Raw genomic sequence first — 16,040 nt, forward strand, 5'->3', positions numbered from 1 at the left:
CGTCCAGGAACGGGAGGATGTCGTCCCGCTCACGTCTTGTCCATAAAAGTGGATTCGCGCATGCCAGCGCATCACGTTATCCGCTCGTTCTTTTTTTAAGAAACTTCGGTTGGGGGAGGCACAAATTGCTAAACAGTGACATTCTTGTATGATAAACAGGACTGTCATGTCTACTCTTTATCTATCATAAGATATTTATTGCCCGATAGCCACTGCAAACTAACAAAGCCTATGGTCACCGCACAGTCAGGTCCCCCATTCTATTTCAAGCAAGATAAATGGTATTGGATCTTCCACCTGATCGGAGTTTTTCGAAAGTCTCGTTATATTAGCTCATACTTGCTATTGTTAGCGTCACTATCCCTTACAACTTGCATAAAAAATCTAATCTTTTTCGCATTAGGTCTACTGCGACAAGGCTACCACCACTTCATTGGTGGCAATCGATTGCATGACTCGTCTAATTTTAATTTTTGTTTTCAAGAGACCGCTACAGTTTTAATTGGAGCGAGTCATTATCATTTTGCTTCCGTCTCAGTAAGATCTCTTTCTTTCTTATTTCAACGAGCGACATGGTGCGTATGCTCCTGATTAGCAGTATTTTTGTGTCTGCGATTTCCCTCGGAGATTCGAGTGCTTTCCTCGTAGCCGCTAATATAGAGCAGGAAATGCGTGACACAATCCCAGTCGCGCCAGTTGCTAGATACCTGAAAGCTGGAGAACTGCGCAAATCTGCGAAATCTGAGGAGAGAATGTTTTCCAGCTCCAAACTATTCAAATTCTCCAAAGAAGACGAGAAGTTGTTCCAAGAAGCCGCGAAAGAGATTACTGATACAGCTTCAACCGCAAAAGGAGCTACAAGCAAATCAGAGACTGTAAAAAGAGAGATAGACCCAGTTGAAAAAACAATGGCAGCAAAAAGAAGAAAAAGAGCCGATGCAAGAAAGAGAATAGATCTTGAAAATGGCATGGAAAAGCTCAATACAGATGACAACTAAAAGGATAATACAAACAACAATGATGCTACGTAATTTAATGTTGATGTATTAATTAAATCTGTAAGCGTCAAATTTTACTTGACATTTAAAAGCTATTGAAGTAGTACACTCCGAATTATTTCTGGTTGTCAATTTCGTCAATTTGTTAATTGCGCTGGAGCATATGTTAGGTGAATACGGGGTAATTTCTTAAAGGCATTCAGGTCATATTTAAAAAGCCCTGTAAGTACATTGTAATGGTGTTTCCGTTTCATAAATATTATTTTCGGTAAGAGGAATAATAAATACGATTTCCTTTAAGAGAAAATCAATAGATTTTTTGGTCTTTTATCAAATTCGACTTAACAGTTCCAATATTACCAATTTTGGTAATATTGACGCGATAAGACAGTGATTCTTTTAATTGGTTGATTTTAGTTTGAATCAACCGATCTACACGTGTAACGGGGTGTATCGTTACAAGAAAATTAACACTTTAAGGTTGTTAATTGTATATTATCTAAAAGGTAGAGAATATTTGGAGAATATATCTTTACGTGGTAATTTCCTAAAAGCTTATCTATTGGTAGATATACACCATTATATCTACTTTCTCCGCGGTCCAGTCAGCGCTGGACGCACGCAAAAGAAAAAGACAGATAAGACTTCATTACATGTTTTGTATTAGTTTAAAATTAATTTAGTACTTAATAGACAGAAGCAGAAGAACTTAATTATATTAAATACGGTTTTATCAACCTCTTTTAAGCAAGTGCTATAAAGAGAGTCTTCCTTTGCACGTACTAGGTGCGTGAACTGACGTGAGGCACCACTCGCACCGAGGCAGTGCGAAGTGGACTTTTATTGAAACAGTACAAGTCAGTAGTGCTCCGTTACACCTGGTAGCACTTTGTAGTTCGTCCGTTTCGCGTGATAGCTACTCCTTTCTAAGTGACATAGAAAGGAGTGCGGTCAAACGAATGAGTTCGACCGTAGGGAACGATGCCATCTTGGCCATGCTGTCCGATTTTGACAAAGATGCCCTCTATTTATCATCGCCAAGTTCATACACATGAACATGACGAGGCGAAGGAGAAGGTAGCCTTGCTTAATCCGCAAGGCTCTCAACAGGCAGAATTGTTGAGGTTACAACAAGTACAGAACCCTGTACCTGGGATGACGCACACGCGTCGTCCGGAAACCTGAAAGATTGACATCTCTAAGTATAGGGGAGTCGAAGAAGACTCTCTCTTGAGATGGTTTGTCGAGTTGGACGATGCATTAAGGGCACGTCACATCGTCGACGAGCAAATGCAAGTCGCATTCGCTCAATCAGATTAGGCAGGTCGCTCCAAAACTTGGGCATTGAGCCTTACGTTGCGCGACCCATACGTCTTTGGGTCGCTATAGGCTTTTAAAGCCCGGCTCAAACAGACGTTTGAACCGCCAAGGGCTGAGTTCAGAGCTCGTTCAGAGCTTCTGAAACTTAAGCAAGGCAAGCGTGATGTTCACGCATATTTTCAGCACATACGACTCTTAGCGAGTTGTATAACAAATAACATAGTCCAAGAACACACGTTGATTACGGTGTTCATGCAAGGTCTTACGGATGGTCCCGTAAAGACCCACCTGTTCCGCTTGGGACTGGATACGCTTCAAGAAGCAACATCCGTTGCGGAATAGAAGGATTTTAAGCTTGAGACAGGCTTAAGCTAGTTCGTCATCGTATCGTCCTCCATGACGACACGATTTAGGAAGTCCAGAGCACATGGACCTCTCTTACATCGAAAGCGAGAGACCTCGCTTTTCAAACAACAAGCGATTGCAGAAAAATGCAATCGCTGTCAAAAGTTAGGACACTATGCTAATAATCGTAGTGCTTCACGCCCAGTACCGAGAGGTACTGACCATAAATATGGACCTAATGCAAAAAGGGCAACGGTCACGGGTCCGACGTTGTTGCGAAATCACAGCAGCGAGGCGGACCTTAAAAAAACGGTCGGGCTCAATAGGGGCGCAACGCCCTACTGATCCAGCAACATCAAGAGAATTTGCAAATCTCTTGACTAAAGTTGCTCCAGACACATAATCATTATGTGTCTCTGCACCTGGCGATGAGGTATCCCTCATCACCTTAAAAGTCAAAAGTGACAAATGATATGTCACTTGGAGCCCTATTGGACTGTGGAGCGTCGAATAACTTCATTCGTCGCCAGTCGCTAGAGGGTCGTGGGCTCAAATATGTTGAGCGCGACATCCCTCTAACGAGGATGACGGTGCGTCTAGCGACAGGCGCATTGATAAAAGTAATGAAACGCGTAGTGAAATGTCACTACACGTATAAAGATTTACAGTACGATGATAATCACATCGTACTGGATTTGGATAACAAATTTAATGTCATCTTAGGTTTACCTTGGCTCAGAAAATACGAGCCAAGGATCAGCTGGCAGCATCGATCCGTAAAGATGCCTGCCACTTGTTCATCAGATGGCCATCTGATGAACGTCTTGGAGCGTCCACAAGCGTGTGGATGTACTACGAGTGAGTGCAATGGCCTCACTTGTGGTACGGTCGTTAGTACGACTGCACAAGATCACAGTGAGATTACTAATCACACTGTGGAGTCAGCTGCCGGCGGCTGTGCGAATGCACAGGCAGCGCCGAAGGTCCACTTATCGAATACGTTGAGTGGATTAAGTCATGAATGTACGCCTAGCGGGCGACATTCAAGGAAGATACCGGTTGTCAAAAAGGGGCACCACGACGATCCTAGGTCGAGTAGAGAGTCGTCCGTGGAGGACTCGACTGTGATAGCACAATCACACTCGGAAGACGTTGAGGGAATAAGTCCCCACGTTCTTGAGGAGAAAGCTGCTCAAATAGTAGATGCTGAAGTGACTAGCCTTCAGTATCCCGAGGGATTAATCCCTCGGCAGCCTGTGGATAAATCCCAGGAAGAATTCGAGACATTGAATAAGTGGTTGATGATGGATCAAGAGCAGGCGCTTATACTCTGGGTATGTCTAAGAGTACAATCTTCTCGTTTATGGATCTAATGGATCGATTTTATCATGTCCTCATGCGTGAACGGGACATCCCGTAAATAGCAGTGAGCACTCCTAGTGGGATGCTCCGGGAATGGCTAGAAATGTCACAGGGGCTTAGTAACGCCCTTGCAATATTCAACAGATGCGTAACGGATCTGTTGAGACCGGTGCGAGAATTCGCACCGAGTTATTTCGACGATGTATTCGTCCATAGCCGGGCTATGGACGGAAAGACGGAAGTGGAAGCTCATAAAACTCACGTTCGTCAGTTCTTACAATTATGCGAAAGCATAAGTTGTACGCAAATCTCAAGAAGTGAATATTCGCTGCAAGCGAAATACCACCTCTGGGGGCCATGTATGAAAACAAGGCGTGCACCCTGTGCGTCTTTATCCCGAAAAGATCAAGGTAATCATCGACTGGAACTGGCCAGTCGGTGACAGGATCTTGAAAAATTTCTTGGGCTAGTGGCGTACTTGCACAAGTACTCACGCAATTATGCCGAGATGACAGTTCATCTCTCTCGTCCTTTGAAAAAGACGAGAAATGGTTATGGAACGCTGATTGTCAGCGTTCGTTTGAAGGTATCAAGCATAGCTTGATGCCCATCTTGGCGATTGCAGATCGAGACAGACCATTCGATGTGGTCTGTGACGCCAGCAATTTCGCAATCGGCTGTGCGTTAATGCAATACGATACAGACGGCCCGGACCGCGCCGTCTGTTACCAATCGCGTCAGCTGTAACCAGCTGAACGCAATTACCCAGTGCATGACAAGGAACTCCTTGCCATGAAATATGCACTGGCTAAGTTTAGGGTCTATCTCCTCGGGATAGACCTTTCATCGTATATACGGACGACCACGCGTCATCAGGCACGGCCGTAAATAGCCCACACCTTTTGCAAATAATGGCGAGGTGGCTATCCTTCTTCGCGAAGTATAGTTTCTCCGTCGAATATAAACCAGGACGACTCTATGTCGTCGCTGATGCGTTATCACGCCGACCCGATTTCGAGCCGGCTGCGCACTCCAACAGTAGAAAAAATCACACTGTTGCAACACTTATTACAAGTGTTCCGTCATCAACTTTGTTTGATGACATCAAGAAAGCCTATGCAAAAGATAAAGACCTTCTGCGTTCAATGGATAATCTGATGAATACATCTAATAAATCTTTCAGAGATTTACCGGCCTTATATTGATCATCATCCGATCGATACACAACACGCAACGGCTTACAGTATTACACAGCCGTTGCCTGTGACACTCCACGTGTTGCCCTCCCAACTCATAATGATTTCCACTTGCGCATCGTGGACGTGAAAAACCTTATTTCACAGTAAGTCGCGATATTTACTGGCTTCGCCAGTATCAGTTCGTGCGCAAGTACATTCTTGCTTCCGAGGTATGTCAACGGGTTAAGCCTAGCCCTTCATCCCGTGCACCCCTCCAACCTCTACCACTTTCGGCAGAATGTTGGCAGTCCGTAGCTATGGACTTCGCCTCCAAATTTCCCGAAGACGATCGCAGAAACAAGGGAAATCTTGTTTTTGTAGACAGATTCAGCAAGAGGGTACATTTTGCTGCAGTACCAGAGTCAATCACGGCTCCGGGTGTGCCCGTGGCTTTATTAACACGGTATTCAGTCCACTGTTAACCTTGCGAACTGGTCTCCGATAGAGATCCACGGTTCACGGCGGAGTTCTGGCAATCCGTGTTCCGATCTCTCGGAACACGGCTGACTATGTCAACTTCTGATCATCCAAAAGCAGATGGTCAGACGGAACGCGTAAAAAGCGTCCTCGAAGAGATACTTCGAGGTTACGTCCAATCTTATCCGTATTGAAGCGATTTTTTGCCCATGGTCGAATTCGCCATCAATAATTCGGTGCATGGTTCAACAACGCATACACCGTTCTTCGTGAATGGCTTACGCCATCCACGCATACCTACCCAATAGAGGGATCTTTAGCTTAAGGGGTGATCGAGCAAAGCCATTCCTGACTCATGCTTTTTACGCGTCGAAGTTACCAATGATGCGAATGATGTAGATGTCGAAGGAATTGACATCGAAGATGATAAAGATCTCATGGCAATGCGTACAAAGCGCACTGAAAAAGACAAAACAAATGAGTCAGCAGAGGAATTTCTGCTAGCTCGAGAATCAATAATCCGTTTCGTTTAGGATTCTATTGCTAACGCAGTGGAATAATCCGTTTCGTTTAGGATTCTATTGCTAACGCAGTGGAACGGAACACAGACAAATATGGAAGAGCAAATGTTCTTCATTTGAAATGAATGACCTAGTACTACTGTCTTCGGTAAACTTACTTAAACATGTAGTCACTAATGTGGGTAGTAGTAAACTACTACCCAAGTTCATTGGGCCTTTCCGTGTACTGCATCGCAGAGGCAATGCATTCACAATTAAAAAGCCACGTAGGATGCGAACGCATCCTACGTTTTACGTTGGTCGGCTCCGCCCGTACCATCAGTACGCGGCTTCTTCCGAGGACGGATTTGACCACCCTTTTCAAGAATCCCTAAAAGATTCTTGTGATCACGAACCCGATTCTCAAGCTAAATCTGGAGATTCTCATGTCGGGTCCGAATATCCTCGAAACCGCGATGAGCTGACGTCAGCTTATCACGAAGAGCATGTTACTTCCGTTCGTACTCCATCATGAAGCACCCACTCTTCGAGCGGTCTTTCAACTGCTCGATACAGTGAGCCTGCACCGTCTGCTTGAAAGGGCGACGCTTATCGCGCTCGTAATCAAGACCCTCCTCCAATACATGGAGGAAGTGGTCGAGTTTGTCGATTTTCGACTCTAGATCCGACACACAGGTCGGATCTAATGTTCCCTCCTCTGCCACAATCATTGGAGAATTTCTACGGTGGTCAACGTTTCCTTGTGGCACGTATTCACACACACCGTGATGTGAAGGTGCAGCGAACGAGTAATCGTGTTCGCTGGCGTGGTTATCCATCTTTACATGACAGCTAAGAGCCGCTGGTTGTTGACGTTGAAGGTATCGTCCGTCAGTTTGACGAGACCCATCCGAAGGGTCAGAAGGTCCATCGGAAAGCATGCGCCCCTGGCGCTTGTAAATTGATTGCAAAACGTCAATCGCATCGCGCATCGAGGGCGAAGAAAGGGAATAAACATCCCTTTTTTACCCGTTCCGTGTTGTCGACACAACACGGACAGGGATCACCCCAAGTGAGGCATGGAAGTCCTGTCCTGCCTCACGAGACAACCGATGCATTCTAAATCTTGGACCGGTTGGAGCTCGTTTTTTTAAAGCTACCGCAGATCGCATTAAGTCTTTAAAGCTAGGCTTCGCGTCCAATGTCTTTGAAATTGCGAATAAACGCGTTTCAGGCTTGCATCACCGAGCTTTATCTCGCTTGTTGTTGCCAACCACTCTATTCAATGACAGTCAGAGTGATTGTCGTTTAACGGAAGGTGATGTAACGGGGTGCATCTTTACATGAAATTAACACTTAAAAGGTTATTAATTAGTATATTATCTAAAAGCTAATTAATATTTGGAGAATATTACTTTACATAGTAATATTCGAGAAGCTTATCCATCGGTCGATAAAGTCCATTATATCTACTTGCTCCATGGTCCAGTCAGCGCTGGACGCGCGCAAAGAGAGAGACTGATAAGACTTTATGACAAATTTTGTGTTAGTATATAAATTAGCTTGTATAGATAGATAGAAACAAAGAACTTAATTACATTCGATACAGTTTTACTTTACCCCTCATTAAAGCAAGTGTTTTAAAGAGAGCCTTCCTCTGCACATACTAGTGTACGTGAAGTGACGTGACGCTCCACTCGCACTGAGGCTGTGCGAAGTGGACTTGTACTGACGCAGTACAAGTCGGCAGTGCCCCGTTACATACTCGGTTTTGCTAGATCAAGCTTTCGCTCATTGTCAAAAATTCCCCACTGCTGCCAAAAAAACTTCTAACTTGATTTTAATTAGCGAATCAGAAGCGTTATGTATTGCGCTTCGCATACTTATTGACATGGGCGAAAAAACAAATAGGGGGTGGAAAAAACTAATGACGGGTGGAGATACCAAATGATGGGGCGGAAATGGCAAGCTGATGGGGAGGATAAAAGGACTTTTTCAAAGAGCTAAAGATTGGGCGTTGGGGGCACCTGCGTGCATTGTGACCTGAATTACTGCAAGTACTGTAAAGTCTTGAACGAACCGCTGCTCGAACAATCTCAAATCTAGATGGATCTCCTTGCGTTATTGAGTCATTAACAAATTATTTTGTGAAGGTCTAGATTCAGCTAAGCGACCACGAGTACGTTAGGGCAGGATTTCTTGAGGCCACATCGACCGGGACTGCAATTTCGCGTAGCTGTCTCATTATGCTTTCTTGATGGTGAGGCTGCACCATGATTTAACGTTCCCTTACAGCCTCTAGAGTGGTGGCAACATTTTGTCTACCCCCTTCAGGCATGGCTGCAGGCGCAGCTGGATCCAATCGCTATTCATGGTGAAATTCTCAACAGTGAACGGGCGGCCACTTCTTAGTAGGACAAGTATTGATGCTGACAGGGGATTTCCATGCTTGAATTAAACGAAGCTGAATGGTAATGGTGGAATTAGAAGAATCTTCAGATAACTCATACTGCTCAAAACATTTTCCTAGTGCATATCTTGAAATGCGGCGCACCCACGAGTAGAAATAAATTTTATGTCTGTGCAGATAGCTGAGCATCATGTATTTGAATCTGGGCGTTAATGACATGAGCTAGTGATTGTCTGTGGCAGCTATCAAGCGAATGTCCGACAGCCCAAAGGTAGTCCGCTTCCCGTTCCTGCTTGATGAAAGGAACATCGACTGTCAAGGAAGTGTTATAGCTTGTGACACCAATGACATGGAGCATCGGCATTTTAAATCGATTTGTTTTATAGGTGCAGTCCATCCCCGAAGCGTAAGGATATATATGAAGCAGTTCCACAGATTTTGGTCTGGCATATAATAGATGTGAGAGATGATTAGCATCATCTTGCTTTGTTCTATAAGTCCACTCTTCATGATGCAATACATTCAATAGAGCGTTCAGTGGTGCGCGAATGTGAAGCTCTTCTACACGCAACCGCTGGCGCTCGTTGAGGATTGTCCTACCTATTGCTTTTGTGCTGGAATCTATTTGACATGGGGTTGTGACAGCTTCTTTTTGCGCAGCACTAGCCTTAAGAAGTTGTAGTGTCAAAATCTTTTGCTCTGCTTAAAGCGTCGGGCAGTCGGATGGCCACTCATGTTGTCTAAAGGTTCATGGTTATGCTCCTAACTGATAGTTCGTAGCTGCCAACTATTATCGTTTTATAGACGCCCCGATAGATAAAACGGGCAATTAGTCAACCGACTCACAGACTTTCGCTGCAACTCAAATCCCGTTGCTACCCTTCGCCGATAGGTACCACCTCGATCGCATTTCAAAATAATCTTATTTTTGTCGGGACGAAGGGTAGACACAGCATACCCTCCTGTACGAGCGAATTCTTGAAATGCATCCATCAGAACCATTGTGCCGGGGTAGGGTGGTGGAAGCATTGGAGAAGAGCTTGACAAAGATGAAGGTGGAAATTAAGTGTGATAGAGAGAATGTATTGTGAATGATATTGAGTGGTAGGACCCGCTTGTTTAAAAGTCAAAAGGTAAAATATTGGACAGCATATCAACACCTTTCGATACGACGATTTTTCCGCCCATGTAAAAAAATATGCAAAGCGCAATAAATAAGGCTTCTGATTGGCTAATATAAATCAGGCTGGCAGCGACGGTAATTATTATTTTTTGCATGGGGAAATAACATTCTCCTAAATATGTATGTTTGCATTCATTTTGTTTGCGGTTTTTTATTACCGAAATGTCAAATTGCTTTAAATGGTATAATGACTGATTTACACAGAACTCTTGTCGGGTACAGCAAACGGCAAATTGTCAGAATGGCTACGCGATACAGACAAAAAGGCTTAATGCCTGCATTTGTATGCTCTTCTTTAGGGTTCTCGTCCTACCATCAGAGTTATATTGGGAGATTGCAACTTAAAAAATTAGAAATACGACCTTATATTTGTATGGCGGAAATATCTTGACGCCGCCAATGTAACGGGGCATCTTTCACTAGCACTGATCAGTACTCGTTAGCCTTACAATGATTACAGTTGAGATAGCGTTCCTCGAAAGGGAAGAATTCTAGCTAGCTAAGGCTCTTTAGCTGCCAAAAGGTAATTCAATGGATTAGAATTAGGGAATAGTAAGACTGTATTAATATAATTATTTTCCTATGTAACGATCCTCTATCGACTACTGATGTAGGCGGGCACGTCTTAATGCGGCCACGCTCAAATTAAGCACACACCCTAACACAGCGAGGAAGCAGCTTGACCGTCTTCTCTTGCGTGCAGTGAGGTAGTTGTGGTGGGCGCCTTAGCGACCTCACCCAACGCACTAATAACTCTAGTAAGGCGTCGTCACGGGAGCGGTAATTCGGCTCCTCGTCCGCACTTACTAAGTAGGAAGAAGTTTTCAGACTGATGTATATTCAATCGAATAAAATATCAATATAGATATTTACCATTCAAAATGTCATCCCTATAGAAGACACTAATATGTATTGCGAGAGTATCTTTCTAGATATCTCGCGTAATGGATGACGCTAGCCTCCTAATGTGAATGCACCTATATGCATAACATACACAAGGGTTGGTCAAGAAATGTGAACCACACCCGAGTGCTGGTTCTGGTTACTTTATTTAATTGAGTATCCCCTTAAGTACACAGAGTATACTTAACGTAGATGTGTAACATTAGGGCAACTTTAGCCCGTTACACCATCCCTCCTTAAAGAACGAATTGACATTTTGGAATTCGTCAGAGATGACAGAAGAACAGTGAGCTGCTTACGCGCCGCTTAGTTCTCCCATTCTCTCTTGCTGCCTGTGTCTTACACGTGGTCTAATATAACAACGTTGATGAGTCGTTTGCGAAGACACCCACTCATCCATGCGCCGCGTTAACACGCTGGCAGCGTCTAATGCCTCAGTCGAAACGCCGACAGCTACTGCCGCTGTTACGCTAACGGGGCTTAAGGATCCATCCCACTGTAACAGTGAGGATGTCGATCCGTCGCTCTTTGTTGACCACGATAAGTCGACGCCATTCCGTCACCTCATTGTAGTGATGCAGACAACGAGCTAATGAGGAAAGATGATGGCGCATTATTGCCCATCCAAACTTCTCTCATTGCTCCAAACATGGAGACAGCAAAGTTTTCTAATGCTGTCTCGTCGTCTGCGTTGGCTAGCGCAGCGATAACTAATGAGAGCGCTGCCCATAAAGGCGCAGCCGCTTCTCCATTGGGTATCCCAGCTGTGGATAACCAAGCTGGAGCCGACCAACGTAAACCGTAGGATGCGAACGCATTTCTTTGTGGCTGGCGGGCCACTTTTGTCTTAACCCACAACGCCTATCGCTCAGACCGTTATCCATAATGGTTCCGACATAAAGGATTCTAAGTTTAAAGCTCCGCCGACGAGACATGAACGTGCTCAATCCACGTCATAAGCCAGTCGTTTCGAACGTGGCTATGTGACGGGTGGCATACCACTTATGCTCCGTTCATCCCAATGACCTCGTGCCAACGGACCGAGCGCCGAGAGCCTCGCTCCTAGAGCGTGCTATTGTAGACGCACATAATTATTATGGCATTTATGATGCATGGAGATCTCAGAAAAATCGCTTGGACGTATCCCCCCGATCCCTATCGTGTTGCGTTCAAATAAAACGCCCGACCAATACGAGACGGAATTCACGCGCCGCATTCATCCGCATTCCGATGCGATGAACAGCGATCGCAGCAAATTAATTTCGCCCGCTTGCGTATGAACGGTACTGTACCCCCTGTTTTTTCTCACTACGCTACTTCTGCTAGTCCATTTGCGACTAGCGAGGAGACCACAGCTGGTGCTCTTTTCATAGGCAGTCACCAAGCCGGGCACGTCCATACGTAGGGTATCATTCGGATCCCAAGAGTGGAACCTCTTCGGGTAACCTCTCCATTGGACGAGGATCTGATACATTTGCCTCACGGAGCGGTGGGCAAGCAACCTTCCAACAAGGACGCGTCGGTTCCCACCCGCCTGCATCAGTGCAGGCGGCGCCCGATAAGAGTGGCGATCTCCGCCCACCTACTCGCGGCTGCCTTACCTTCGTCCGTTCACTCGCAGGCGTTTAGCGCTGCTGAACGACGTAATAGGGATCTCGAGGGTCAAGTCTTGCGACTGACTTCGATTCTTCAGGATGTTCGCGCGAAGGATCGTCAGGGTTACGAATGCCTGAAACTTCGGCTTCACATCCTAGAGAAGTTCATGCTGAGGGACCCGCATTACGCGCGTGGTACCCCTTGCTCTCTGAGTCCTTTTCGTAGGGGGAGGAGTCATTCGGCTGAAAGTTTTTTACGCTCTCCGTCCCCGTCACCCGATCGACGCTTGACTCACAGTCGGCGTCACTATCGGTCTCCTTAGACGGATGGAGATACGTGACTTCATTTGGATCTACATACCGTTTCAGACGCCCCACGTAAAATACGGGGTGAGTCATCATATGCGGGGGAAGAGTGAACCTATAATTTAGGTCCCCAACCTCTTCTACCACAGTAAAGGGCCAAAATGAAACGCGGCAACAACTTCGTAGTACCTCCAGGTAGTACAGAAATAGCATTTTAGGTAGGGAATCAGTACTTAATTGTACTTTTTTAACCACTCTAAAGCGTTCATTATTTGCGACCATATCGGTCCGCATATTCCTTTTGCTTGTCCCGTGCACTTGCCATCGCGTCACGGACTTTTCGTGTGATGGCTTATCGCTCATTCACAAAGCGTTGAGCTTCGCTCACGCTTTGGCATCGAACTCGCCTATGACACCGCTGAGGGGTCGGTCATAGAACGTAGTTTTATTGACCACTGCAAACCTGGCAGGGTCACTAGGGCAAGTTTCTGTCGTTGACATGATACCCTCGCGGGTCATCTTCATATTGACAAGACTATGTCCTTCTTTCGCACCGAGCATAGTAAGCCCCCCCCACTAAGCCTCGGGCTGCGCACAAACGAGACTGGCGTCCGAGGATAGCGCAGTCCATTAATTTAAAACGGTGTCTCACCCGTACTGGCGTGGACACTGTTATTGATAGCGAACTTCACTAAGGGCCATTGCTTGCTCCATTCTTTGGAAGTTGCTATCGTGCGTAAGACGTCTGCCACGACCCGATTGACACGTTCTGTTTCGCCATCGGTCTAGAAATAATATGCGGTCCATATCTGGAGCTTGCTACCTAGCAGCTCAAACACATGTCGCCAGAAACCAGACGTAAAACGCGGATCCGGGTCCGATACAATGGACTCGGGATATCCCGTGTAGTCGCTTTACATGATTCAGGAACAAGAAAGCTACCTCCTTGCCTGGGATCGATGTTTTACATGGTGCTAAATGGACCATTTTGCTCAGTCTGTCTTCAAACACGACGAGCCTCATCCGACCCCTATGATCGGGCGGCATGCCAAACATGAAGTCCAGACTTACTGACCTTTGACAGTCGATTAGAACCGGTAGTGGCTTCAGTGGCGCTCTGCTGGACGGTGTAGGCTTAATGCGCTGACACTGTTCGCAAGCGCAAATATAGTTGGACACACTTATATCATTCGACTCACCCGGCTTCTATTCAGCTTTGAAATTAAATTAAGAGAAGAATCAAGCCATCTTGCCATTCTAGGCGAGAGGTGGGGTGAGTTTATTGCGGTCCACAGTGATGCGCGATCCGTATAAACCACAAATTGGTCGGTGCCCAATAGGCGCACTTGAAATTTGACAAGAGCAAACTTCATTAACAGTAGTTCTGCGGCTTTCAAAATCCGGGACTGATAAGAGATGATACGGTCAACGCCGTCGTCATCCTTCTGCATGAGCGCGCTGCCGATCGCAAAATTACTTGCATCGCAGACGATGCTAAAGGGCTTATCCGCGTCTGGCAATGCCAAGACCAGTGCCTCTGCAAGAGATTGCTTCACTGTATGAGCGCATCTTCTTGTTCTTTGAACTAAACCCATTCTGCGTCCTATTTAAGGAGGTCAGATAATGGTTTAGGTTGCTCAGCATAATTCTTGCTATATTTATGCAAGTAATTAGCGATTGGCGCAAATCCTTCACATTCCGTGGGATTGGCCATTCCTTTACCAATTTTTACCTTGTCTGGGTTGCTCGTACACCATGTGTACCTAAGATGCAGCCCAGCACGGGTATTTCAGGGACACCTATGACGCACTTTTACAAGTTGACGTACAATTGGTCGTCCTAAAGAGTCTGCAACACAGCGTCTAAATGACGCTTGTGCGACTCTGTTGCGCTCAACCCATCCTCGGCCCAACTATGCACAAATACATCGCCAAAGTAATGGGGCGCGTAACCTCGTTGCTGACGCATCACGTGAGCCACGACTCGGTTAAATGCCGCTCCCTAAGCATACCGCTTGGGGGGCTTACAGCTGTTTTTGCGACATCTAAAACTCTCATGAGTACCTGATCGTAGCCATCCTTTAAATCCAACGCGGAAAAGATAGTTGTCTTTCCCATGAAGCTGAACAAAACATCTTTACGCGGAATTAACGTTTGCGCCGGTCTGGTCGCCGTGTTTAGCTTATTGCAAGCATGAACCACGCGCCATCAACCTGTGGCTTTACACACACAAAAGGTCGGGCTGCAGTGAGGCGAAGTGCTCTCAAGCACATGTCCTTCCTTGGCTCGCTTGTCGAAGAACTCATCGATATAATCGACTTGTTATTTCGGCAACGGCCATTGCCACACAATACTTGGTAGTCTATTTCATGCCTGATGCCCTATCTGCTGGTAGGCGGCTCGGCATTCTTCTGGGAACACATCGCGATGTTTCCACGAAACCTCAAGGAACGGACTGTCTCTCAAGGCATCCCAGCCTTTAGCAGCGAACCGTTTCTTTTTGTTTGTTTCTAGGACGCTTTCGTCCGTTGCGGACGACGAGCAACAGTCCACCAAGTTCTCTTTTGGAGCTGGTGTGACTGTTTCGTGGATCTGTTCCTTCCTTTAATTCGGCAAGGAACAGATCTTCGACATCTACGGGAGATCTACTATCTCCTCGGCAGATTGAAAGACTTGCCGGAGCACCTCAACTGAGGATGCCTCCGCAATTTTGTCATTGACGGCCTCGAACATCTCGTTCGAAGGCCCGTCCTCTTAAATTGAAACTGATCCAAAGGTCACTCGTTTAGACGCGCCTTTGATCGTCCTTATCTGTCGGGTACTCGTTTTTCGAGTCACTACGACATTTGACTGGGAAGCGGATGCCGTTGCTCTCCCGGCTAACACACCCCTTCCAACCGCACCAGGCTCTGGGCACTGTGCCAATTCATGCGACGCTTGACTCCTCAGCTTGCTGTCCACTGTCACAGGCTTTTGGCTCTGTGTAGGATTATGAGGCACATGACTACTTGTCATAACCCTTTTCACTACCCCAGTCTCCACGATCTGGGTAGAAAAAGGTGATGCTGACATCCTGTCAATGCATTCTCAACTGTGTTCGACACGACATCAGTTGCATATGCCTCTCGCAGAAGTACATCCTTTACGGTGTCCTACGCCAGACTTTCCATTGTTGGTGTTTTGCTAACCATGGCATGCCTAAGATGAGGTCATACGGACTCCCCATACCTAGGACTGTGAACTTCTCTTTACAAGAGAAGTCACTAAAGCTGAAGGCGAGTTCTAATTGAACTCCCTCAGACTTAATGAGCGCGCCGTTCGCTAAGCAAACGGTCGTCTCTTCTCGCTTGCCATCCTGGCAAAACGACTCAAACATCGCCGGTCTCTTTCTTAGAGCTGTGAGTTTTACAAAATTCTGTAATGCACCCGAATCGGTGGTCAATGCAGAATTCATTCGTCTCGCA

The sequence above is a fragment of the Bremia lactucae genome, linkage group LG1 (assembly GCF_004359215.1).
Source record: "Bremia lactucae strain SF5 linkage group LG1, whole genome shotgun sequence".
Taxonomy (NCBI): Eukaryota; Oomycota; class Peronosporomycetes; order Peronosporales; family Peronosporaceae; genus Bremia; species Bremia lactucae.